Genomic DNA, 27,184 nt, shown 5'->3' with positions numbered 1-27,184 from the left:
TTGCCATTTTGCTAAATGGAGGCCCCTAGGCACCAATCACACAGGCAACTGCATGTGTCATAAAAATGCACAACAACTTTTATGTTAAAAGACATCTCTTTTTTGCTGGCCATAATGACAGTTCTCCAGTTAGTTCAATAGTTTGAAGCAGTGGTAATCAATCTGGTGCCTACCACCCACTAGTGGGCATTCCAGCTTTCATGGTGGGTGGTAGCGGAGCAACCAAAGTATAAATAAAAAGATAGATTTAACTATAGTAAGTTGTAAAGATTTATTCTGCCAAACTTAGCGAAAATCCGACATAAAGTACTTGGTAATTATTATTCTATGCTTTAACTTGCTGTAACTCTGCTTTATAAATTTTATAAAGTAAAGTTACTTCCCTACTTTATAAATCATCATTACTGTGGAACTGGTGGGTGGTTAGAAAATTTTACTACTAACAGATACAAAGGCGAGCAGTAGGTATAAAAAAGTTGAGTACCCCTGGTTTAAAGGCTGCAGCAGCATGCAAAATAATAACATTTTCTCTTTTGTTGTCTTTAAAAAAAAAGTTAAGAAAGTTCTCCAGGAGATGGAGAGTTTTATTTTGTCTTGTCTGGTTAGAGGTTTGATTTGCTCTCAGATGTTTCAAGATGGAGAGAGACTCAGAGAAAGCACAGGATATAGAGGTCTCCCTCTTTGTCATCTCAGTTTCTTTTAATAAGATGCAGATTGAGAGTTTTGATCCTTTTTGCATCTATCCTATCTGACTCCTTCCAGTGGTCTTTTGTTCTTCCCATCTCCTGGACCATAGCTGGAGTTCCCACTTTGAACTTTTGGGACACTTACCCCATGCACTTTATTTTTATCTGCTTTCCTTGCTGGTCCTTCCTAAGAAGGTTGAGCTGGAACTACTTTTTCCCCACCACTTCTAGGGGAGTGCTGCTCTGTGTCTGAGCTCTGAGATAGAGCAGGAGGGGTTATAATGAACTTTGCTTTATCCAAGCATTCCCTTTGGTGGAAGAGCTGGCATTACCTTTGGAAACTCTTCAGGTTTTGGAAACTTAGAAGTTAGAGTGGCAGTCTTACTCCTTACTGAATGTTTCATTTTCTAGAGACTTCTCACTCATTCTCCTTAACCATTCCCATTCCTGTTCCTGAATTTATTCACTTCGCCAGCTTGGATGTGTCTCTCTAGGCCACCATTGTAGTTTTTGCTCATTCAACTAATACTGAAATTACTCCTGTTTCTTTGTAGGCACCCCTCTACTTCTCTTTCTCTAGTAGCTGTGTTAACAGGCTTTGCCCCTCCAAAAATAGAGACTGCTCAGTTGGACTGGATGGTGCCATCAGAGTAATCATCTCCTTAGGAGTGCTTCAAAGCTTTAGATATAGTTTGGGTCTTTGGGAGGGACCCCTATTATCACAGCTATAATCGTCCTGAGAGTAATCATGTCTGCTATATCTGTCTTCATAGTGGTCCCTGCCTCCTCTGTAGTCATCATCTCTACCATACCCACTAGCAAATGCTCTTCTGCCACTGCCTATTCTGGAATCATACTCTGTGCTGCTTCTGTCATATTGATCCATATCCTGACATGGGCCCTAATGATGACTGTTCCGATACCCATCACAGTATTATTCTGAATCATAATGATCTCGTACATGTCTCCAAAGCTGTCGTCACTTCTTGTGGTAGGTAATCATCAAAGCGGTCTGTAGCAGGATGCGCCCTCCAATCTGTATCTGTTTTGTCAGAATCTTGATTTCCATCTCAGCCAAACTATCTTTATCCTGTCCTTGACCAGCAATGTCCACTCAATTGCTACTATTACCTAGAGACTCTTCATTGAGGTTCAGGGCATTGAACAAGGAATCCAGGTCCTCAAACTCAGCATAACCAAAACCTCTTAACCTCTTTGAATTGCTGGGTTCACTTGGTAAACAGACTGTGCTGATATTTAATCCCCTAAAAAATGCCTTAATGCATTCTTCTGTCACATCATAGGCCAGGTGCCCTAGAAAAAGCAGTGTAGGGTGGTGATTTGGGATGATGGCTCCTGTCAATATTGGGTTCCTGAGCAGCCTGTTGAGCAGTGAGCAGGATGGAACAGTTAATTGGAGTTGCTTTGTGCACATCTTCATTATTACTGTGCCAACTGGTTGAAATATCTCCTCCTAAGTTTATGTTTCATGAGCCCAACTGACTAGTTTGGGGTTGGAGGTGCTTCCTCCACCAGTCCTTTCATCCTCAGCCAGAAAATCAGTTGGGGACATAGTCTTCCTCTTTTAATTCTTTTTTTGCTGAGGCCAGCATGTTGAAAGAGGAAAAAAGAAGGCAAAGGCTTTAGCTCTTTTTATTAGTACTCTTTCAGCATATTTAATTCACTATTACTTTATTCTGTTCATTAAGGGAAACAAAAACTGGATTAAAGGATACTAAAAGATAAGTTGACTGGTTTGTGTGCACTATGGATCAACTTTGCCAAGTGAGACTTTATAGGTAAATGGTAAGATGATACTTTTTTTTTTTTTTTTTTTGTATTTTTCTGAAGCTGGAAACGGGGAGAGAGAGTCAGACAGACTCCCGCATGCGCCCGACCGGGATCCACCTGGCACGCCCCCCAGGGGGCGACGCTCTGCCCACCAGGGGGCGATGCTCTGCCCCTCCGGGGCGTCACTCTGTTGCGACCAGAGCCACTCTATCGCCTGGGGCAGAGGCCAAGGAGCCATCCCCAGTGCCCGGGCCATCTTTGCTCCAATGGAGCCTCGGCTGCGGGAGGGGAAGAGAGAGACAGAGAGGAAGGAGAGGGGGAGGGGTGGAGAAGCAGATGGGCGCTTCTCTTGTGTGCCCTGGCTGGGAATCGAACCCGGGACTTCTGCACGCCAGGCTGACGCTCTACCACTGAGCCAACCGGCCAGGGCAAGATGATACTTTTTATAATGCATTTAATAGCACATAATTTTTCTTGGATTGTGGATAATAGCAGATATTTAATGTGAAACTGTATGTTCAGATAATAGGTAAAATTACTTATCAGGAAATTTTTCATTTAAGAAAATACAATAATTACAATAAATTCTCCATGAGCAGTTTTATTAAATAAACATGCTAACTAATAAGATAATTAATTGTATTAGGAAAAAAGCCGTATCTGTTTAACCATTGTTATCCCTGTTTTCTGGCAGTATTTAGTATCTAGTAGGTATGCAATATATGTTTGAATAACATAATTTTCTTACATTAATATTAAAGAAATATCTTAAAAACCATTGAAACATTATTTCAGGCATTTGGTGTAAATATTTTTAGGGTAGTTACTTTCAGACTTTTCAAACATAAATTTATTATTTACAAAGATAGTTTTACTTGCTAATAATTATAGTATTTATAAATTTTCTTTTTCAGTTAACCTTTTAAAAGTATGATGAGATAAATGGTTAAAAAGAAATACAGGAGAGAGGAAATGAAGTGAATTGAATTAATGGCATTTTTAAAAGAATAATATGGAAAGATGAAAGATGATATTCATAAGTTATGGTTTGGGTAGGATACTTTGAATACGTTAGCAAAATAAAGGTAATTTGATCCATATTGGCTTTAAAAATTACTTGTTAAAGGAGTGTGTTGAATTTGTTCATATGTAGTTTTTAAATCATGACTAGCATGCTTTTTTACTTTATAAATCTTAACTCAAAAAGTGGTTAAAACCTGTAATTATGACATTTATGCAAATTTTGCATGAAAATGTCTCAAAAGCAGGAAGCAATAAGGCCAGTAATACCAAAAAAGTATGCTTCAGTATCATAGTTAATGAATAAATGTAACTTTAGAAAACCTTTGCCCTTTCTTAGAGACAGTTAAAATCAAGGCAAATTCCTAATGTATATTCATAAATTATGTATTTTGGAGAAAATTTCTGTAGGAAATACTGTTTAATTTTTCTCATAATTTGAGAAATTTGTTGAAAACCTTTTAATCTCACAAAACTACTTAAATAATCACTAAACCTCTTTAAATTTCAGCTTATTTTTTCTTAATGTGCACACAAAATGTACGTGTAAAAAATTTAGAAAATGATATAAAGTAGAGAAATCATATTCACTCTGTTTTTACCACCAAATAGCCTTACTTACTTACTTCGACATATTTTTTATAAAATATATTTCTCTTTTTTTTACCACAGATTTTAAAAAAATTATTGTGCTAAAATATGCTTAACATAAAATTTTCCATTTTAATCATTTTTAAGCATAAAGTTTAGTGGCATTAAGTACATGTATATTGTTGTAGAACCATCTATCTATAGAACTTCTTCCATCTTGCAAAACTGAAATTCTGTACTTATCCCATCTTGCTTTTTCTCAGCCTCTGGCAGCCTCCGTTTTACTTTCTTTATGATTTTTACTGCTTTGAGTAACTCATATAAATGGAATCATACATTTTCTTTTCGTGACAGGCTTATTTCGCTTAATGTAATACCTGCGAGATTCAGCCATGTTGTAGCCTGTCAGGATTTCCTTCCTTTATAAGGCTGAGCAGCACTCCATTCGTAGGTGTATAGAGCACAGTGCATGTGTGCATTTGTTCCACCTCTTGGCTATTCGAACAGTACAGCTGTGCACATGAGAGTGCATATCTTTTTTTAGATAAATGCTTTCAGTTCTCTTCTAGGTGTAAACACAGAAGTGGATTGCTGCATCATGTGGTAATTTTACTTTTAATTTTTTGAGAAATTTTCATACTGTTTTCCACAGAAGTTCTGTTTTACATTCTCAACAGCACTTGTTTATTTTAGTTTTTTATAATAGCCATCCTAATGGAGTGAGATTGTATGTCTTTGGTTTTGATTTGCATTTCCCTTATGATTGGTGATGTTGAACATTTTCTCATATGCTGATTGGCCATTTGTATATCTTCTTTGGAGAAATGTGTATTCAGATCCATTGCTCATTTTTGAATTGGGTATTTTGTTTTTATATTACTGAGTTTTAATAGTTCTCTCTATATTAACCCCTTATCAGATACAATCTGCAAATATTTTCTTCCATTCTGTGAGTTGCCTCTTTTTACTGTTGACAGAATTTTTTGATGCACAAATATTTAAAATTTTTATGAAATTTAATTTGTCTGGTTTTTCTTTTGTTAATTTGTGCCTTTGGTATTATATCCAAGGATGATTGCCAAATTCAGCTTTTGTCGTATGTTTTCTTTTAGAGTTTTATTGTTTTCAATATTAAGTGTAGGCCTTTGATCCATTTTCAGTTAATTTTTGTTTATGGTTTTAGGTAATGGTCCAACTTATTTTGTTTGCTTGGGTTATCCAGTTTTTCCAGCACCATTTGTTGAAGAAAACACTGTCCTTTCTCCATTGAATGTCTTGGCAACCTTGGCAAAAATTATATGAACATGTATGTAAGAATTTATTTCTGGGCTCTCTGTTCCGTTTCATTAGTCTTTACACCTGTCTCATTTTGCTTACTGTAGTTTTATAGTAAGTTTTGAAATCAAGAAGTATGAGTCCCCCTACTTTGTTCTTTTTCAAGATTGTTTTGGCTGTTTAGTGCCTCTTAAAATTCCACGAGTTTCAGAATTTTTCTCTTTCTGCAAGAAATGTTCAGATTTTGTAGGGTTTCAATTGACTCTGTAAATCACTTAGGTAGTATTGTCATATTAACAATATTAAGTTTTCTAATTCATAAACACAGGATATCTTTTATTTATGTCTTCTTTAAATTCTTTAAGCAGGGTTTTGTAGTTTTCAGTATACATCTTTCACCTCCTTATTTAATTCCTAAGTATTTATTCCTTTAGATGTTATTATAAATGGAATCGTATTGTTAATTTTATTTTTGGATAGTTTGTAAATATGCAACGGGCGCCTGACCAGGCAGTGGCGCAGTGGATAGAGCGTCAGACTGGGATGCAGAGGACCCAGGTTCAAGACCCTGAGATCACCAGCTTGAGCTCAGGCTCATCTGGTTTGAGCAAGGTTCACCAACTTGAGCCCAAGGTCACTGGCTTGAGCAAGGGGTTACTTGGTCTGCTGAAGGCCCATGGTCAAGGCACATATGAGAAGGCAATCATGAACAACTAAGGTGTTGCAACACGCAATGAAAAACTAATGATTGATGCTTCTCATCTCTCTCCGTTCCTGTCTGTCTGTCCCTGTCTATCCCTCTCTCTGACTCACTCTCTGTCTCTGTAAAAAATAAATAAATAAATAAAATAAGATTAAAAGAGTTCTGACAAAGAGAGACAAGATGGCAGTGGAGTAGGTAGACTTACCAACTTCCACCTCCCAGAACCAAAGTGGATTACAAACATTTTAAGAACCATCATCTGGAAAACCAACTTTGGACTAAACTAAGAGGACTCTTTAACCAAGGAACACTGAAGAAGGCACAATGAGATTGGTAGGAAAAGCGGAAACGCGGAGAGGGCTGCCCAGCTCCCTGGAGCAAACAGCAGCCGGGAGAGACTCACATGACGGGAAGTGAGTTTAACAGAGAGGGGAGGGTCCTGAGTCCCAGAAACAAAGCCCCAACCTGCAGCCCCAGAATCTAGAAGAGGTGTATGGTCAGTATTTAGCAGGAAACAAGTTTGTGAGAAAGAGACTGATTTCTCAGACCCAGGATTCTTCTTAAAGGGACCACACAGAAAACTTCTCTCACAGCCACTCACCCGGGGCTCCAGGGGGCCGGGGAGAGAGGAGAGGACCGGAGTAGCAGGAAGAGAGTGTAATCTAGGAGGCACAGGGAGAAACATTTTGAGGGATAGCCACCCTAACCCCTGGGATGAGTCACTCCCCAAATCTGAAGCAATTATTTCCCCTGGAAACAGCAATACCAGCAAAGGGAAGCAGGACACCAGCCAAACAAGATCTCCTGCAGGACTCAGAGCAGAGTCGCTTAGAAGGAGGGAGCTTTTGGGACTACAATACTGAGTCTTAGGGTCTGAGCTGCAGCGCCACCACCCACACGACTGAGGGCTCGCCCGAGGGCGGGCGGTGGCAGAACACGGAAGTGCAGTTATGTCGGCAAGGGCAGAAGCCGGCTGGCCACCACTGGGGCTCAGGTGTGAGCTCAGTCTTGCCTGGCTGGAAAGGAGGGGACATGCAAAAGTGGTCAAGCCCAGGCTCGGGCCGTCTGTAATCCAGCCTGCGGGGGAAGGGCAGGAGCCCTGGAAGGAGTGGAGACCCACCCTTGAGCAAGGGCGCAGGAGCACAGCCTTGTCCGCCTGCGGAAACGAGGCTTGTGGCCTGACACAGTAGCTGGCTCTTCCACGGGGGTAGAACCAAAAGCCCAGAACAGGCAGAGTCCTGCTACTGAGCGTGGGCACGCTGTCCCGCCCGTCCTGTAGAGCCAAGGCTTGCAGCTGTCCCATGAGCGGGCTCCTCCTGCAAGGGTGGGGCAAAAGCCTGGAAACAGGTGGAGACTGCAGCTGAGCAAAGGTGCTCACCCCTGCCCTCAGGACCGAGCATAAGCCACCTGCAGGGGCGGGGCAAAGGCCAAGGCCACCTAGGCTTGTACACCTGAGCACGTGATCACAATCACTCTCATGAAGGAGAGGCCGAGACCACAGCAACAGCCCCCGTGGACAGGCACCGCAACGCCCATACCTGAATGCCCTAGGCAGCAGCAGCAGAGGGGGTGCCGGGCCTGCAAACAGACCACACCTACGGAACACAGAGGCCACACCCAATGGACTCCAGTGGCCAAAACTGTTTTTTACACAGACAGAAAGAGAAGGCAGAGAAATGCAACACAAAGGAATCAAGAGAAATCCCCAGTAAAGGACCTGAAGGAGTCAGATATAACCAAATTACCAGATGCAGAGTTTAAAATAACGATTGTTAGGATACCCAAAGATATTAGAAAAATAATAGATGGTCATTACGAACACCTAAATAGATAGCAAATATAAAAAAGGACATTGAAATAATAAAAAAGAATCAGTCAGAAATGACAAATACAATATCAGAAATGAGGAACACAATGGAAGGAATTAAAAGCAGGATGGATGAAGCTGAGAATCAAATCAGCGAGTTAGAGGACAAGATAAATGAAGGCATGGAAGCAGAGCAGAAAAAAAAAAGAGACTCAAAAATTCTGAGGAGCCTGACCTGTGGTGGCACAGTGGATAAAGCGTCGACCTGGAAATGCTGAGGTCGCTGGTTCAAAACCCTGGGCTTGCCTGGTCAAGGCACATATGGGGGTTGATGCTTCCAGCTCCTCCCCCCTTCTCTCTCTCTCTCTCTCTCTCTCTCCCTCTCCTCTCTAAAACTGAATAAATAAATAAAATAAATAAAAATTTAAAAAAATTCTGAGGAAACTCTAAGGGAGCTCTGTGCCAAAATAAAGAGAAATAACATCCACATCATAGGGGTTCCTGAAGAAGAAGAGAAAGCACAAGGGATAGAGAATTTCTTCAAACATATCATAGCTTGAAACTTCCCTCAATTAAGTCAGGAAAACATCTCACAAGTTCAAGAAGCACAGAAAACTCCATTAAAGAGAAACCGAAAGAAATCTACACCAAGACACATCATAATTAAAATACCAAAGGTAAGTGATAAAGAGAAAATATTAAAAGCTGCTAGAGAAAAAAAGACTATCACCTACAAAGGAGCCCCCATAAGGATAACTTCTGACTTCTCAACAGAAACACTTGAGGCCAGAAGGGAATGGCAAGAAATATTCAAAGTAATGCAGAAGAAAGGCCTACAACCAAGACTACTTTATCCAGCAAGGCTATCGTTTAAAATTGAAGGAGAAACAAAACGCTTTCCAGACAAAACAACAACAACAAGGAATTCACTATAACCAAACCAAGGCTGCAAGAAATGCTAATGGGCCTGTTGTAAACAATCAAAGGAGAAAAAGAATGTAGCAAAAGAGGAATACAGTTTTAAAGAATAAAATGGCAATGAACAATTACATATCAATAATAACCTTAAATGTAAATGGAATAAATGATCCAATCAAAAGACATAGGGTAGCTGCGTGGATAAGAAAGTAGGACCCATACATATGCTGTCTACAGGAGACACACCTTAAAACAAAAGATGCACATAGTCTGAAGATAAAAGGATGGAAAAAATATTTCACGCAAATAGAAATGAAAAAAAAGCTGGGGTAGCAATACTTATATCAGACAAAATGGACTTGGTAAGAGATAAAGTAGGTCACTATATAATAATAAAGGAAGCAATCCATCAGGAAGATATAACTGTTATAAATACGCACCTAATATTGGAGCACCTAAATATATAAAGCAGACTTTGATGGATTTAAAGGGCGAGATCAACAGCAATACTATAATAGTAGGGGATTTCAATACCCCACTAACATCACTAGATAGATCCTCAAGAAAGAAAATTAACAAACAGCAGACTTAAAGAACATACTATATCAACTCAGTTTAATAGATATCTTCAGAACCTTTCACCTTAAAACAGCAGAATGTACATTCTTTTCAAGTGCTCATGGTACATGCTCTAGAATAGACCACATGTTAGGGCACAAAAGCGGTCTCAACAAATTTAAGAAGATTGAAATCATATCGAGCACTTTCTCTGACCACAGTGGCATGAAACTAGGAATCAACCACAACAGAAAAACTGAAAAATACTCAAACACTTGGAAACTAAATAGCATGTTATTAAATAACAAATGGGTAAACAATGAGATCAAAGAAGAAATTTAAAAATTCCTAGAAATGAACGATAATGAGCATACATCAACTGAAAATTTATGGAACACAGCAAAAGCAGTCCTGAGAGGAAGTTTATAACATTACAGGCATACCTCAAGAAGCTAGAAAAAGCTCAAATAAGCAACTTGACCCTGCATCTAAAAGAACTAGAAAAAGAACAGCAAGTAAAGCCCAGAGCTAGTAGAAGGAAGGAAATAATAAAGATTAGAGCAGAAATAAATGACATAGAGGCTAAAGAAACAATACAGAGGATCAATGAAACCAGGAGCTGGTTCTTTGAAAAGGTAAACAAGATCAATGAACCTTTAACCAGACTCACCAAGAAAAAAAGAGGGAGGACTCAAATAAATAAAATTAGAAACGAGAGTGGAGAAATAACAACTGATACAACAGAAATACAAAATATTGTAAGAAAATACTATGAAGAACTGTATGCCAAAAAACTAGACAACCTACATGAAATGGACAAATTCCTTGAAATATATAATCTTCCAAAAATGAATCTGGAATAATCAGAAAACCTAAACAGACCAATTACAACAAATGAGATTGAAACAGTTATCAAAAAAACTCCCAAAAAAGAAAAGTCCTGGGCCTGATGGCTTCACAAGTGAATTCTACCAAATATTCAAAGGAGAGCTAACTCATATACTTCTCAAACTATTTCAAAAAATTCAAGAGGAAGGAAGACTTCCAAGCTCCTTTTATAAGGCAAGCATAATTCAGATTCCAAAACCAGGCAAAGACAACACAAAGAAAAAAAATTATAGGCCAATATCCCTGATGAATTTAGATGCTAAAATCCTCAACAAAATATTAGCAAACCAGATCCAGCAATATATGAAAAAAATCATACACCATGATCAAGTGGGATTTATTCTTGGGAGGCAAGGCTGGTACAGTATTCGCAAATCAATCAATGTGATTCATCACATAAACAAAAGGAAGAAGAAAAACCACATGATAATTTCAATAGATGCAGAAAAAGCATTTGATAAAATCCAGCACCCATTCATGATCAAAACTCTCAACAAAGTGGGAATACAGGGAACATACCTCAACATGATAAAAGCCATCTATGAGAAACCCACAGCCAACATCATACTCAATGGGCAAAAATTAAAAGCAATCCCCTTAAGATCAGGAACAAGGCAGGGGTGCCCCCTTTCACCACTCTTATTCAACATAGTTCTGGAAGTCCTAGCCACAGCAAGAAAAAGAAATAAAAGGCATCCAAATTGGAAAAGAAGAAGTAAAACTATCATTATTTGCAGATGATATAATATTCTATATAGAAAACCCTGAAGTCTCAGTCAAAAAACTACTGGACCTGATAAATGAATTCAGCAAGGTGGCAGGATATAAAATTAATACTCAGATATCAGAGGCATTTTTATACACTAACAATGAACTGTCAGAAAGAGAAATTAAGGAAACAGTCCCCTTTACCATTGCAACCAAAACAAAAAAAAAAGTACCTAGGAATAAATTTAACCAGGGAGATTAAAGACTTGTACTTGGTAAATTATAAAACATTGATAAAAGATATCAGGGAAGATACAAACAAGTGGAAGCATATACCATGTTCATGGTAAGGAAGAATAAACATCATTAAAACGTCTTATTACCCAAAGCAATTTACAAATTCAATGCAATAGCGATTAAAATACCAATGATTTACTTCAAAGATTTAGAACACATATTCCAAAAATTTATATGGAACCAAAAGAGAACTCGAATAGCCGCAGCAATCTTGAAAAGGAAGAATAAAGTGGGAGGTATCACTCTTCCGGATATCAAGTTATACTATAAGGCCATTGTACTCACAACATCCTGGTACTGGCATAAGAACAGGCATATAGATCAATGGAACAGAACAGAGAACCCAGAAATAAACCCACACTTTTATGGACAACTGATATTTGAGAAAGGAGGTAAGAGCATACATTGCAGTAAAGACAGCCTCTTCAACTAATGGTGTTGGGAAAATTGGACAGCTACCTGCAAAAAAAATGAAACTAGACCACCAACTTACACCATTCACAAAAATAAACTCAAAAAGGATAAAAGACTCAAATGTAAGCCGTAAAACCATAAGCATCTTAGAAGAAAACATAGGCTGTAAGCTTTGACATCTCTTGCAGCAATATATGTGCCGATTTATCTCCACGGGCAAGTGAAATAAAAGACAGGATAAACAAATGAGACTATACCAAACTAAAAAGCTTCTACACAGCTAAAGACAATAAGAATAGAATAAAAAGACAAACTACACAATGGGAGAATATATTTGACAATACGTCTGATAAGGGGTTAATAACCAAAATTTATAAAGAACTTGTAAAACTCAATACCAGGAAGACAAACAATCCAATCAAAAATGAGCGGAAGAAATGAATAGACACTTCTCCAAGGAGGACGTACAGATGGACAATAGGCATATGAAAAAATGCTTAACATTACTAATCATTAGAGAAATGCAAATTAAAACCACAATGAGATATCACCTCACACCAGCCAGAATGGCGTTCATCAGCCAAACAACACAGAATAAGTGCTGGTGAGGATGTGATGAAAAGGGAACCCTCCTGCACTGCTGGTGGGAATGCAAACTGGTGCAGCCACTGTGGAAAACAGTATGGAGATTCCTCAAGAAATTAATAATGGAACTGCCTTATGACCCAGCTATACCACTTTTAGGAATATACTCCAAGAACACCATAGCACTGTTTGAAAAGAAGAAATGCACCCCCAGGTTTATGGCAGCATTGTTCACAATAGTGAAGATCTGGAAACAGCCCAAGTGTCCGTCAGTGGACGAGTGGATTAAAAAACCTTGGTAAATGTATACTATGGAATACTACTCAGCCATAAGAAATGATGACATCGGATCATTTACAACAACATGGATGGACCTTGATAACATTATACTGAACAAAATAAGTAAATCAGAAAACACTAAGAACTATATGATTCCATACATAGGTGGGACATAAAAATGAGACTCAGAGACATGGACAGGGGTGTGGGGGTTACAGGGAGGAGGGAGGTGAGGGTGGGGGTTGGGGAAGGGAGGGTCACAAAGAAAACCAGTTAGAAGGTTACAGAAGACAATTGGACTTTGGGTGATGGGAATGCAGTATAATCAAATGTCAAAATAACCTAGAGATGTTTTCTCTGAACATATGTACCCTGATTTGTCAGTGTCACCCCATTAAAATTAATTTAAAAAATAAATAAATAAATATGCAACTGATTTGTGTGTTGATTTTGTATCCTTCTGCTTAGTTAACATCATACTCAATTGTGAGAGACTGGAAGCTTTTCAAATAAGATGAATAAGACAAGGATACTATTCTATTCAGGATAATATTGGAATTTCTAGTTAGACAAGAAAAAGAAGGGGCATTTAAATTGGGAAGGAGAAGTAAATTATTTGTTTGCAGATGAAATGACCTTATATATAGAAAGCCCTAAAGATACAGGCATATACACACATACAAATAAATATGAGAGCTAACAAATGAAGCAAAGCAGCATGATAAAAAAAACTGAGTTTTTTTAATCATCATTTTAGGTAAAACTGCATTGAAATTATAGATCCTTAATGTTTTGTGGTCTATATTTTTCCTCACAGGTAATAACTTACCAACTTTTTTATTTATTTATTATTTTTTTAATTTATTCATTTTAGAGAGGAGAGGGAGAGACAGAGAGAGAAGGGGGGAGGAGCTGGAAGTATCAACTCTTATATGTGCCTTAACCAGGCAAGCCCAGGGTTTCGAACCCGGGACCTCAGCATTTCCAGGTCGATGCTTTATCCACTGTGCCACCACAGGTCAGGCTTAACAACTTTTTAAAAAGAATTTCCCCGTGAGAGTAGGGGAGATAGAGAGACTCCCACATGTGCCCTGACTAGGATCCATCTGGCAGCTCCCGTCTAGTGCCAATGCTCTGCCCATCTAATACTCCTAGCCAAGCTATTTTTAGTGCCTAAGGCAGAGGCTCCACGGACCCATCCTCAGCACCCAGGCCTTTGTGTTTGAACCAATCAAGCCATGGCTGCAGTAGGAGAAGAAAGGAGCACGTGAGGGGTAGAAGCAGATGGGTGCTTCTCCTCGGTGCCCTGACCGGAAATCCAACCCAGGACATCCACACGCTGGGCCAATGTTCTACTACTGAGCCAGCGCACCGGGCCCAACTAACAACTTTTTTTTTTTTTTTTTTTGCATTTTTCTGAAGCTGGAAACAGGGAGAGACAGTCAGACAGACTCCCGCATGCGCCCGGCCGGGATCCACCCGGCACGCCCACCATGGGGCGACACTCTGCCCACCAGGGGGCGATGCTCTGCCCATCCTGGGCGTCACCATGTTGTGACCAGAGCCACTCTAGCGCCTGAGGCAGAGGCCACAGAGCCAGCCATCCCCAGCGCCCGGGCCATCTTTGCTCCAATGGAGCCTTGGCTGCGGGAGGGGAAGAGAGAGACCGAGAGGAAGGCACGGCGGAAGGGTGGAGAAGCAAATGGGCGCTTCTCCTGTGTGCCCTGGCCGGGAATCGAACCCGGGTCCTCCGCATGCTAGGCCTATGCTCTACCGCTGAGCCAACCGGCCAGGGCCCAACTAACAACTTTTAATGATTGCATATTTGATTATGTCCTAGGCCATTTTCTTAGTATTTTGTATTGTGGTTTCTAATATTTCTCTGATTATAAATAACAGTGGTAAATGTGATAAATAAATCTTTGCATCTCAGATTATGTTTTTTAAATAGATTGATTGATTGATCTATTGATTTTAGAAAGAGGAAGGGAGAGAATGAAAGAGAGACAGAAACATTTATCTGTTCCTGTATGTGCTCTGACCAGGGGTTAAACCAGCAACCTTTGTGCTTCAAGATGATGCTAACCAACCAAGCTACCTGGTCAGGGCTCAGATTATTTTTAAAATTTAGAATTACTGGTCAGATGGTATGAACTTAAAAAACAACAGAAATCTTAAAAATCTCCTGAATTCTTGTCATGACTGGTTGGCTCAGTGGTAGAGCATGGGCCCACGATGCTCTGCCCTTTGGGGCATTGCTCTGTTGCACCCAGAGCCATTCTAGCACCTGAGGCAGAGGTCATAGAGCTATCCTCAGCGACTGGGCCAACTTTGCTCCAATGGAGCCTTGGCTGCAGGAGGGGAAGAGAGAGACAGAGAGGAAGGAGAGGGGGAGGGGTGGAGAAGCAGATGGGCGCTTCTCCTGTGTGCCCTGGCCAGGAATCAAACCCAGGACTCCTGCACGCCAGTCCGACGCTCTACCACTGAGCCAACCGGCCAGGGCTAAAATAGTGAATCTTTATAAGAGAAAAATAGAGCTAAATTTCAAAGATAACCACACAATATTTTTTGGTCCTTAGTAATCTGAGTTGAATAACGTGTACTGAGAGAATAGTTGCCCATTAACTGAATTTACTTACTCATATAAGCATAATATATGCAAAAACTAAGGGGAAAATGATTGGCTGTATTTTTAAGAAAATGTTTTACCAAAATATATGCAATGCAGAATAGAATTAAAAGTTCATGATAATGTTTTCAATATAAATTATTAAATTCTGACTACTCACCTCTAGAAAACAAAACTAGTTTTTAAAAAACACAGTAAGAAAGAATGGATAATGAAAGAAAACCACCAAAAAGAAAGTGTATATTGAAATGGCTGCTCAGTCATTAGAAAGGTGCTCCATTTGCTTCTCCAGTGCACACAGGAAAAGCGCCCATTTGCTTCTCCACCCTTCCTCCTCTTCCCTTTCTCTCTCTCTCTCTCTCTCTCTCTTTCTCTCTCTCTCGCTTCCCCTCCCGCAGCCAAGGCTCCATTGGAGCAAAGTTGGCTCAGGTGTGGAGGATTGCTCCATGGTTTCTATTCAATACCTCAGGTGCTAGAATGGTTCCAGTTGCAAGTGAGCAACAGCTCAGATGGGCAGAACCTTGCCCCCTAGTAGGCATGCTGGGTGGATCCTAGTTGGGCGCATGCCAGAGTGTGTCTCTCTCTGCCTCCCGCTTCTCACTTCAGAAAAATATATATAAAAAAAAAATCTCCTGATTCTCACAATTTAAACATACTTACTGTCGCCATTGTCTCCATTCAGGATATGAATGTATTTATCTCACCCCAACCCTAACTCCCCAGCTCCCCTTGCCTCCATCCCCTGTAAGCAAGCATTGGTTACTTATTTTCATATCATCTTGTTTTAAAACCCAAGAACATGCAAAAGAAAGATTTTTAAATTTAAGGAATGCAGAATTGAATATTATATCATTTTTATGTTGACTGATTTATTTAAAAATACTATTTGAATTTTCATTTTTTTACATAATGAACATTTTTTGTATTTATTAGAAACTTGCATTTTTGTGAATTTTTTTTTCAATTGCTTATTTTTATGTTATGGCAGCTATTATAACCTTATTTCCCTTGTATTTGTTTCATGGTTTGCTCAGCTAATCTTATTATAGCAAGTCTTTTTGAAGTGTATGTTTATATTTAAAGAAAATCTATATAATGGGATATATTCCTTAATTCAGACTATCAAGTTGTGTCTTTTTTCTTTCCGTTTTCTTTCTTTGTTTTAAGAGGTGATAAAAATTAATTGAATTAATAATTGAAGTAAGATTGGTGATCTTTAGAAAATAATTGTATTAAGTTTCATAAGACAGTAAACATTTACTTACGTGTAGTACATGACTGATAATCTATTTTTCTGTGAGTTCATTAAAATGAGGCTTACATAAGGATATCTACAAGAAGCAGTTATGAAATTCCACAATTTAAAATTCATATAGCAAAACAAAATATCTGTAAATTTGAGAAATTTTAGGAATCTATAGGAGATAGAAATAGGATGAAATACAGTAGAAACAAATACTCTTCTCTACAAATTTAATGTTTCTAAATCCATGTGTGATACTTGCTTTTATGTTCTTTTGTGCTTAAGCATATGTTTGTATTATCCTCTTTCTAGTAGTTTCACACCTTGTGGTATCTGTTAAATATTACATATTGATTCAATTATATTGTCTTATTTTTATTTTAAAAGATCGTAAAAACTGACAGTATACTTGCTGGTTCTTGAAATCATGACAAGACAAAAAAATCCTGTTACCTCATTAACCTAAAATTTATATTTCAAATTTAAAAATGAAAACTTTAACAAAACATGGGATAGTATAATACAGAGGTTACTTCTCCAGCATTGTGTCTTCATTTTTCTTCCCAGGCTATCAGTAACAGAACATGATTGGAGCACCACACATACAACATGCTGAAGTGGTGTCTGTCCTTTGTGTGTTTGTTTAGTCCTATGTGATCAGCGCACCACCTGAGGCCATTCTGATGAGGCCTTGGGTAACTTACACTTTTATGTAAATTACTTACTACACTGTTAAAAATTTTATTTTTGCCCTGGCCGGTTGGCTCAGTGGTAGAGCTTCGGCCTGGCGTGCAGAAATCCCGGGTTTGATTCCCGGCCAGGGCACAGAGGAGAGACGCCCATCTGCTTCTCCACTCCTCCCCCTTTCCTCTCTGTCTCTCTCTTCCCCTCCCCGCAGCGAGGCTCCATTGGAGCAAAGATAGCCCGGGCGCTGGGGATGGCTTCTTGGCCTCTGCCCCAGGCGCTAGAGTGGCTCTGGTCGTGACAGAGTGACCCCGGAGGGGCAGAGCATCGCCCCCTGGTGGGCAGAGCGTTGCCCCCTGGTGGGCCTGCCGGGTGGATCCCGGTCGGGCGCATGCGGGAGTCTGTCTGAGTGTCTCTCCCCGTTTCCAGCTTCAGAAAAATACCAAAAAAAAAAAAAAATTATTTATTTTTTAATAAAGTAAAATATTCATGAAATCATGTTTTCTGCACCAGGGGAAGAAAGTGTTGGCACTCAGAATTGAAATCAAGGAATCACCTGCCTACCTGAGTTAGGGGCCTGGCTCCATCTCCTTTAGGAAATCTTTCTGTGGGGAGTGGGGCTTACGACTCTAACCTAGCTGGGCTATAACACTGCTGCATTTTCTAAGGGGCAGACTTTTCTACAACTTTTCTGCTGGCCCATCTTCCAGATCATCCTAACCAAAATTAATTTCACCATCCTTTGCTGCTGTAGAACTTTGTACCTTTGTTTTAACAACTAGCACGTTCTACTCTGTATGATTCTTATTTGTTTGTATGTCTGTCTTTCCCTACTAGATTGTAAGTTCTTTGAGGACAGTAATAATATATTAGTAATTTTTGTATCATTCCTGGGAGTGGAGCACAGTGCCTTACCTATCTTAGATAGTGATTTATTGCTTATTTTAAAAGTGATAAATTTACTCTACCCCAGCTGGTGAAAAAGAATCCTACTGGGAATTATAGCTGGTTTCCCAGCTATTACTTGATGCTAAGAAAAAAGGACAGGAAAGCATAAACAGCCAGTTATAGTAAAAGTATGTAAGTTACCAATTTTAAACATGGCAAGTAATCAAAACTAATAAGAAAAATACTTATAATAGATAGCCTCATTCTAATCAGATACAAATGTAGTTCCTTGAATTGTCATAGGGAAAATGTAAAATTATCCAAATGGATGTTTTTAAGGATATAGAAATAGAGAATTTATATCTTTTATTGTCTCAATATGCTCTCTGTTCTGAAATAAACCTTCTCAAAGTAGAATAGAATTCAGTGCTCTTTGGGACAAAATTGCCTTTATGTCTGGCTATTATATTGCCATACTTTTTATTTACATTATGACCTCAACCAAATTTTACTAAAATGGAAGACGTGCCATATCCCAACTATGAATTGAATTTTGAATAGTTTTTATGTATTTTTAATTGAATTTCCAGAATTAGAATTAGTTTTTTGATCATTAGTGAAATGGTAGTAAAGACAATATACTGCTATAATTATTACTTTTCTTCAAGGGAAAGCACTTGATGAGGTCAAATTATATATAGAAAGTATTAAACTATTTAAATGATACACTCTAATACTGAGAAAGAATGAGTACACATTTCATTTCTTGTGAGTCAAAAATGACATGATATTTTTGGAAAGTATTATGTCATAAGAACCATTAAGAAGTTCATACACCTTGATTCATTAATTCTACTTGTAGGAAATTATTCTTACAAAACAAAAATAAAAATTCTATTCTATTCAGTTAATGTTTATCAGACACCTAAATGAAGCAGTCAGTATGCTATGATTGCAGATACAAAAATGAAAGGCGTAATGTTACATAGAAAAAGATGTTCATTATAGTCCTACTAAGGAAGAAAATAAAGGGAAACAACTCTGATGGCCAACAACTTATGGATGTTGTTAAATTAATATTCTGAGATTTGCAGCTTTAAAAATTATAATTATTAATACTTTAGAGAAATGTGGACTGGTAAAATTCAAGTAAAAAGCACAAATTTTGATTATAGCAATATAAAAATCATGTAATTAGTATTATAAAGTAATTGAAGTCATTCTTTTAGAATGGTGAGATTATACCTGGCTATAATTAGTCTTTAATAAAAACAACTATTATTTCCCAAGAAATTGGAAATCTTAATGTAATAACTTTCTTTATATCATACTTTTTATTTTGGAAATAATTTTTTCAAGTGAATTTGGTTAGATTATTTTAGGCTTTCATTAATACATTTTGACAGCTACTTTTTATGTTTGTTAATATAACATTTTAATATGTCCTTAGTAATACAAAGAATTAAAATCTTCAATAAAAATAAAAGAGTAAAACAATGAAAAAATTTTAAGGTTTGTTTTTAGTTCTGTTTGCTTGTAGATTTACATGTCATCTGTGCATAGGTTCAGAGGCAGTCTCACTGTCTTCATAATAGTAGTACTTACCATATGGAGTTGTTGTAAAGGATAAGCAACAAAAATATAAAGGAAAACCTCAAGATAGCACTGCAATAGACTGGACCTTTTTATAAGAATCCTTATGACTGTGCTCTCTGACACTACTTGCAAGTTTGAGGTTTTTCCAAACCCACTCTCCGGTTAGATTTGTTAGGATTCATAAAACTCACTGGAAACTGTGATACTGATGCTATGGTTTACTGCAGAAAGAGGAAGCAAAATAAAATCAGCCAAGGGAAGAGATATACAGGGCACAGAGTACCTTCTGCATAAGATGTACACACGGACCATGAACTCAGAGGCAATATGTCTTTCTAGCCACAATGTGTGATATTACACTGAATATTGCCAACCAGAGAGGCTCACTCCCTAATTCCAGCCTTTGCTGTGCAGTTTTTATTGGAGTGCAGTCATATACTATCTGCACACCTGAGCTTTAGTTTCTATTTCCTCCCATAAATCTGACTAATATTTTTAGTTATCACCTCCTCTGGAGGATGAAACTGATACTGAAATGCCCAAAGTACGCATCATAAATCACATTATTAGGCCGTGTGGTAGCCAACTCCAGGGTAGCAAAGACGCTCTTTATCAAGCAGGACATTGCAGGGGCCTAGAGATCACCTCCTAGTACCTGCAGTCTAGGCCTTTGCATCTCTTTTAGTAGGTTGCTTCTTTACTATACAGGCCTATGGTCTGTTACTGTCTTATAGCAAAATGATTATGTTTATATATGAACATTTACATTTTTATAGTGTTTGTATGTCATAGCAGTAGCAACAGTATGAATATGCCCAACATTTGGAGGAGCCAGAGTGGAATAGGGATAGATTTAAAGAAGCAGCTATTCTGATTTATAAAGGCATTCCATACATTTTCATGATCTAGTACTAATTTAGTTATTCTTTCCCCCATGATCTATCACTGTTTTTACCTTACGATAAATTTGTACAAAACTGTTTAGTATAAAAATTGGTTGATGGTTAGCTACCTCTAGTTCTTCCTCAAGTCATTTTTTTTCTGTCAGTATTACATCTCAAGAAGGCTTGATTTAACTCAGTCTCTCCTGATACATGTGATTATCAACATCAGTATTTTTTTTTGACAACTTATTTATATAAGGTTATTGAATCTTACCAACAGTGCCATTGTTATGCCATATGGCAGTATGGTCATGACACAATTTAGTTTCATTAATGAACACATCATTTAGCATTGCAGAGGAATTTGCTATGCGTTCTCAACAGAATTAAGTCTTACCCATATACCAGATATTATTATGGACAGGTTTAATCACAGTCAGCCTTTATTTGGTTATTTCTGGGTTCCAAGTCAGTTTAGAACAAAACATTCACCCTAAGTTCATAAGCTTGTTATAAGACTGTTTTCCATTATGTGCTATTATATAGTAGGACCCCCCTCTCTCCTACATGGAGAGCACAGAGGGTATTCAGAATAGTTATATTTTTCTTGCAGTAGGGTTTGTCTTATTTTGACCAGTCATGAGGGCAGTGGCAGTCATAGTGCATCAATGTAAATTGTAAGTGCCTTCAACAAACTTACATATTTTTGGAGGTCCATAAAATTCCCATAGGTATGCCTCTTGAGCCTTAGCAGCTAAGATAGAGTGGCATGGTACCATGGCTACTTTGATCTCCATATGTATTAAAATAGTCAAGAGGCCCTTTTGGGTCAGAGTACAAGTCATTTTCCAATACTAGTTTCTAGTATTATCTAGCATGGCATTATTTATTTGTTGAATCTGCCTGACCCATTTCTCTAAAACTTCATTATCTTGATAGGCTAATTACTATCCCTTGCTTTTCTCCTGAAAAAATAACTCCCTCTAATTTGCTCATCATAGTTTATAAATCTTTTTCTTCTGAATGTGACTCCTCATTAAAAGTGAATTTAGTTTGTCCCACAATGTCTAGACGAGCACCAATCTCCCCTAAATCCCTTTTCTATTTTGTCTGTCTAATGTGTTTAATCCACCATGCATGTATTACCATTATATACCAATGTTATATACATTGTGTAGTAATGAAATACAGCTAGGATACATCTTTTTTACTCCAAAATTCTGACTAATTCTAGATGAGTCACAGTCACACCTAGATGTAATTTAGAATGTGACGTAAGGCCTCCCATAGCCTGCCTTATTTTAGGATGGAAGTGTTTTTCAGGGTGTTTCAGACTCACCATGTAATACCTACTTCTTTTTTTTTTTTTTATACCTACTTCTTTAAACCCATGAGAAACCACCTTTTTTTTTTTTTTATTCTTCCAAAAGTTGTATAGCACTAGTCAATAGCCAAATAAGTCAAATGCCTGAATAGCAAATAGTATTCTACAGTACTGTAGGCTGAAAAATAAGTGCAGTATCAAAGGATACTATGTTTTCAAATCCAGTTTATAGGGCTATTGTACAAAGAATTTATCCAGCTTCTTTTTTATACTGTTTCAAATTAACTTGTGTGATGTAGAGCATTCTCATTGGTTCTCATTTAGTATGTCCAATCAATATTTTCCTTAAGATGGCTTATATGCCTAATGTTTTATAATACTGAGTGGGAGAAAGCTTCCCCAGTTAGACAAAATAAATGTCTTCAGAATTCAGGTAGAGGAGCTACAACTACTTTATATATAAAGTCTGTTCAAATATTACAATTTTCATTTAATATTATTACCTTAATTTTATCAACCCTTGCATTCCTGTATCTCCTCAGTCTAACTGTAGCCTCTTTAAGATTTCAACAATAGCCTGTCCAGGCGGTGGCGCAGTGGATAGAGCATCAGACTGGGATGCAGAAGGACCCAGGTTTGAGATCTAAAGGTCGCCAGCTTGAGTGCGGGCTCATCTGATTTGAGCAAGGCTCACCAGCTTGGACCCATGGTCGCTGGCTCCAGCAAGGGGTTGCTCAGTCTGCTGAAGGCCCGCGGTCAAGGCACATGTGAGAAAGCTATCAATGAACAACTATGGTGTTGCAACGCACAATGAAAAACTAATGTTTGATGCTTCTCATCTCTCTCCATTCCTGTCTGTCTGTCTCTGTCTATCCCTCTCTCTGACTCTCTCTCTGTCTCTGTAAAATAAATAAATAAATAAATAAAACTTAAAAAAAAATTTTTTTTAAAGATTTCAACAATAGATTTACATAGTGCATTAAGCTCCTGTGCAAGGAAGGAGTCTTGGAAACATTTTTTTTCTACTCTGTTTTATCCACTTATATTCATGTGATCTTTGGACTCCAACTAGCACTTATTTAGTGCGGGAACCCAGGCCTTCTCATCAGTCCATATCTTAATTAGTTTGTGGAAACATCATCTCAGGCAATTTGTGGTTAGGTTTCTCACAGTCATCTTTGCTTCCTGGTTTTAAGACTTCCCTAAACTAGTGCGATTAAAGCAGGCTTGTTTGGGCCCTTGAATGGTGGGATCCCAGCAGGGTCTTGCCTCTGACCTCTGAGTGCTGCAATAAGATCTTTGTTTTGACACTATCAAAGTTTGCTCCATTTATCCCTTTATTTATTTATTTATTTATTTAAATTTAAGTGAGAGGAGGGAAGATAGACTCCTCCCACATGCACCTCAACCGGCATCCACCCAATGACTCCCGTATGGGGCTGATGCTCTGCCCATTTGGGGCCCATGCTTGCAACCAGGCTATTTTTAGCACCTGATGTGGCCTAAGCGTTTTGGCTAGTTTGCTTGAACCAATTGAGCCATGGCTGCAGGAGGGGAAGCGAGAGAGAAATGGGGAGGGGGCGGGGAGGAGAAGCAGATGGTCGTTTCTCCTGTGGAATAAAATCCAGCACTTCCACACTCTGGGTTGATACTCTACCAGAGACAACTGGCCAGGGTCTGTCTCATTTCTTAATGGTTATTTATACCCAACCAAAACGAAGTGTCTTGTCTCTTCTCTTTCTAAAGTTTCCCCATTCTCTTCCAAGTCTGTATCTGCTATTTTAGCATAACTTTCCCCTATAGAAGCGGATAAATGGATAGTGACTGTCAGTGGGTGGCCAAAACTCAAGTATTGTCCAGCATCAGGATCTGCCCCAACTCTCTCCCTTACTTTCTTTTTAGCTATTATAAATAACAATCATCAAGAGATTTTATGTTTGGCTTATCTTAAAAACTGCATTTCTTTCTGTATCCAATGAATCAACTACTAGGAGTTGATTCTGAATTCCCTTGGTAACTTTTACCTCTAGTAACTGATCAGAGTATGGCTGCAGTTCCATAACGGCCCTGTAAAAAGTGTTGATTTTTTTTTTCTCGAAACATGGTTACCATATTTACCACATGTCCTAATTTGAGAATTACTTTTCAGCTAGAGTGGGATATGGGCGTGTCCTGCTTTAGTGTTGAGTTATATTGACCAGGTATGCAAATGCTTCCTTACATAAGGAGCTTCTCTTTTACTATATATATACTTTTCTCTTTTAATTTATAAGTGGTTACAAATAACCGGGTTCGCCAGCTTTAGCATGGGATAATATAACCCAGTGGTCGCTGGCTTGAACCCAGAAGTCGCTGGTTTAAAGCCCAAGGTGGCTGGCTTGAGCACAAGGTCACTGGATCTGCTGGAGTCAAGGCACATATGAGAAAGCAATCAATGAACAGCATTATACATGTTTTGCATGACAATTTCTTTTATTCAACTACTGTGTATCCCACAATATGGTCCTTGCTTTCTGACAACACTATTATTTAATTGCAAAGAGTTCTGTGAAAAATAAATACAGATCAGATCTTTTGATACTTTTTAAAGTATATTTATACTTATTGCTTGAAAAAATGCCATGTTTTAAGTTTTATTTTATTACATGTGATAAATAATCTGAGTAGTATACCATTATTTAATTTTTGAAGGCTTACCAAGTTTCAGCCATTTAGTGTTTTATATCATCCCTTTGGGATAGATACTTTCTTCATCCCTATTTTCCAGATGAGTGAGCTGATACCTGGTATAGTTAAGTAACTTACTGAGGACTGAAGCAACTATGTATTGAAAAAGTTGAAATAATTGTTAATTATATAAGGTTACAATAATTTTCTCTCATTCTCTTTCCATGTACTTTCCTTCCTCCCTTCTTGGTAAACATGTAAATATTTTCCAAAAATCTTGTTTTAAAACTAAATAGAACCCTGGCCCAAATAGCTTGATTGGTTAGAGCATTGTCCTCAAATGCAAAGGTTGTGGGTTCGATTACCGATCAGGGCACATACAGGAACATACTGATGTTTCTGTGTCTCTCTCTCCCTCCCTCCCTCCCTTTCCCTCACTAAAATCAATAAATTTAAAACAAATTAACTAATTAATAAAACTAAATAGAGAACTTATGCATGTCCTGTTTTGTGAGTTAAATGGGATTGACTCAGTGGATAGAGCATCGGCCCGGTATATGAATGTTCTGAGTTTGATTCCTGGTCAGGGGACACAAGAGAAGCAACCATTTACTTCTCTTCTCTCCTTCCCCCTTTTATTTCTCCTCCCCTCTCGAAGCCAGTGGCTAGATTGCTTCAAGAGTCAGCCCGGACACTGAGGTTAGCTCAGTTGATTTGAGCATGGACCCCAGACAGGAGTTGCTGGGTGGATCCCAGTCAGAGTGCATATAAGAGTCTGTCTCACTATCTCGCCTCCTCTCACTTAAAAAAAAAGTGATTTTAATATCTTATGGTTGAAAAGTTGAAGTAAATATATGGACCATGAAAGATACCTATCCAAACCATTGTAATTAATATGTTTTAAACTGAGTAAGTCCAAAGTTGACTGTGCTAATCTTGGGGCTCCCTTAGGGATTCCAAAGACTATAAGAATGATTTCCGAGTTCTTTTCTATCCTTCGGGTAGGGTTTGGAGGTAAAGCATATCAAAGTAATGCACTTTCATAGTGAAGAAAGGAGGTCTAACTTTTCACTGGTCAAGAAATAATTACAGATTTAGAAATATTTTTAGCATTTTAAATTTCCCTATCTCCCACATTTTGTTGAGTAATGCCAGGAAATCTATGGCATATGTTGTTATGTGCAGATAAAATTTATTTTCTTTGTTGTAATCTAGAAGTGTAATGGTCAGTAATATGTTGTGATATGCATGGATTTGGATGAAATCTTTTACAATCCTTTTGTTACTCTAATGTAGTACTGCTGTGTACTGTTTAAAGTTCCTGTAACTTTTTTCCTTCCTTCCCTCATTGGAGTACAAGGAATTCTTATTTTTAACATTTAGTTTAACATAATGAAGTAGAATGTCTTCTTGGGCATCATCTTTGTGAAAATATAATAATTTATATAATGCAGTAAATACACTAATACACTAAAAGATATGATTGCATCAGAATTTGTCTAAAATTTCAAAATAGAACATGTTAAAACTTATTTTAATCATAAAATTTGCACAAAACATTTAAATACTATTCAGACAAAAATTTGCATTTGTAGCTCTTACGTTTGTGTAGTCTGCTCATTACTAACAGCTCCAAGATTTTCGGGAAACTTATCAAGGTGACTGTTCAGGAAGTGAATCTTAACACTCATGTTACATCCAATGTCACAGAAAGCCAACAGCATTCTTTGAACCAGAAGTTCATCATTTTCTGCTTTTTTGTTGCCAAGAAAGTTCTCTGTAACTGCCACAAAAGACTGCCATACTGCTTCCTCCTCCTTATTCATCTTCCTGGCAAATTCTTCATCAAGTATGAGGGTTCGAATTTGAGGTCCATCGAATACACCTGCTTTTTTTTTTTTTTTTTTTTAAACTAGAACTGAGTACACTTGCTTTTATCTTTTCAAAAGACAAGGCAGGAAAAGCAGAAATCATATGTTGAAAGCATTCACTTTCTCTATTCAAAGCCTGAACAAACTGCTTCATTAAGCCAAGTTTGATGTGAAGTGGAGGAAAAATGATCCTGTCTCAATTAACTACAGGTTCATTCACAATATTTTGCATCCCTACTTCCAGAGTTTCATGTTTCAGCCACTCCTTCTGTGTCCAGTGTTTCTCCCGAGCTCGGCTGAAACACAGAAATAAGGATACTTCGTGATACCTCTCTGTTGTCCTAGCAGGAAATTTACCATTCTAAGATCCACACAAATGATCCAGTTATGCTCCTCATACTTCAGAAAGTTGAGAACAATTTTTATGTCATTCTTACAAGTCATTCAATTCGGGTTGGCTAAACTGCTGAGGGGTTAATGACTGCTTGGCGGCGGCGGCATCATCATCATCATCATCATCATCAGACCTTTCAGATTCTACAACCATTTCCTTATGCATCTTATCAAAATACACTTGATCACCATGTTCACTTTCCTCATCCTTAGAAGAAAAAAACCATTGAGAACTGGAACCGGGAGTGTCTCAGTTTGGGATAGGTCATATTGCTGAGGGAATATTAGGATATGCGATCATATGCCGTTTTTTCTTGCCAATGTCCTTTGTATGGATCAGACAGAAATAAGTCACTGCTGTGGTTTTTAGGTTCACACCAAACCATGGGAATACCAAAGCATTCCTCTGTGTTTTCCTTTTGTCCAGTCACAAAGCATTTCCTCACAATTATGGCACACAATATGAGGAGCCCAATTCTTGTCTT

The 27,184-nt window shown here is 38.1% G+C and overlaps 1 protein-coding gene and 1 pseudogene across 2 annotated transcripts in view; one reads left to right on the top strand and one right to left on the bottom strand.

Moving 5' to 3' along the window:
• The window catches only part of JMJD1C (jumonji domain containing 1C), a 330,412-nt gene that overhangs the window by 116,589 nt on the left and 186,639 nt on the right, over nucleotides 1-27,184 (top strand). The gene's annotated exons all lie outside the window — the stretch shown is intronic.
• On the bottom strand, nucleotides 690-26,865 carry LOC136313160 (eukaryotic translation initiation factor 4B-like; annotated as a pseudogene).

Source organism: Saccopteryx bilineata, chromosome 9 (assembly GCF_036850765.1).
Source record: "Saccopteryx bilineata isolate mSacBil1 chromosome 9, mSacBil1_pri_phased_curated, whole genome shotgun sequence".
Taxonomy (NCBI): Eukaryota; Metazoa; Chordata; class Mammalia; order Chiroptera; family Emballonuridae; genus Saccopteryx; species Saccopteryx bilineata.
Note: the sequence above shows the minus strand (reverse complement) of the source record. Positions and strands in the feature narration are given on the sequence as shown.